Genomic DNA, 1,284 nt, shown 5'->3' with positions numbered 1-1,284 from the left:
GCTGTCCTTCTTTCATTGACACTCCACTGCAACATTAGCCAATTGATGCACAACTCTTTCTTCTACCAGCATTATTGCAGTCATTCCTTCACGCACAGAAATACAGCTGATTTATCCACATAATCAAAACAGCTCTGAAGAAACTGAGTTATTCCTCAGCAAGAGAAAGAAGGACTACTAAGTGGGAGTGGGCTGCTTGTACAATTATACTTTTAAACAAGTGTAACCAATTACTGTTCAGGTAAGCACCACTGAATTAAAATCACTGAGATAATTGTGTCTGAATACTTGCACATTCCATGAGTAGGATGTAAATCTCACTTATGAGATTTTAAACTTAATATTCCATTGCAATTAAGAAGAAATAAAATCACAGCATTCAGAGCTATTGTTTCAGGCTGTTTGCAAATTCTAGCAGCCATCGTTGCAAACCTTTGCAACGTGACTGTATACTTCTACACACACTGATAGTCCCTTTTCTCATAAACAAAATCTTTCAGAGCAATAAGAAAAATAAATACACTCTCCTGAGAAAAATATCAGATTGCCAAACCATTGTGACACAGCCAAACAAACTTTAGCTGAGATTGTGTAATCTCAACAATTGCTGTTGTTAAATTGCAGAATGGTTTTAGCTGAGAATTATTTCAGCTATTACCAAATTCACCTTATACCTTTTATCAAAGGATTTCAGAAACCAAAAGAAACAGTAATCATCATTCCATCTGTTTTTCTAAAAACAGCTTTAGAGGTCAGTAACAAAATTCAGAAGAAACGCTGGACTTAAAATCTTCTTGCCACTCCTTCCACTTGCTGCACTTTGTTGCTTTGTTTCAATTAAGGTTTGTTGATTGCCTAATACAAATGCAGTTCTTATGCAGCTGAACAATAACACATTAGTATGAGGCCAAATGCTGTCTAAAAAAGCACATCCCAGCATTCTCCTCCCCATAGGCACGGCTGCAGTTAAGTCTTTCAAAACACCTGAAAATGACAATCACAATAGGTATCCTACTTGGAATCGTCTTAGGGACAGATAACACTTAATTTGCATCCAGAACTCTGAATTTGCTTCTTAGATGTAAAAATAAACGTTACTACCTGGAACTCGTAGTGCTGGCTAGCCCTACTGCCCTCTTTGCTGGCCTTGCTGAGCCTGTTGGCCAAAGATCTGTCTGTGGGGGAGCTGACGCTTTAGTTTGGGTTCTGCTCTGTCTCCTGCGTTGTCAGCTACGTGCTGACACGGGGCCTTCGCCACCCCTCCAGTGCTGTGGAGGGGTGTTG

The sequence above is a fragment of the Catharus ustulatus genome, chromosome 1, assembly GCF_009819885.2.
Source record: "Catharus ustulatus isolate bCatUst1 chromosome 1, bCatUst1.pri.v2, whole genome shotgun sequence".
In the NCBI taxonomy this organism is placed as follows: domain Eukaryota; kingdom Metazoa; phylum Chordata; class Aves; order Passeriformes; family Turdidae; genus Catharus; species Catharus ustulatus.
Note: the sequence above shows the minus strand (reverse complement) of the source record.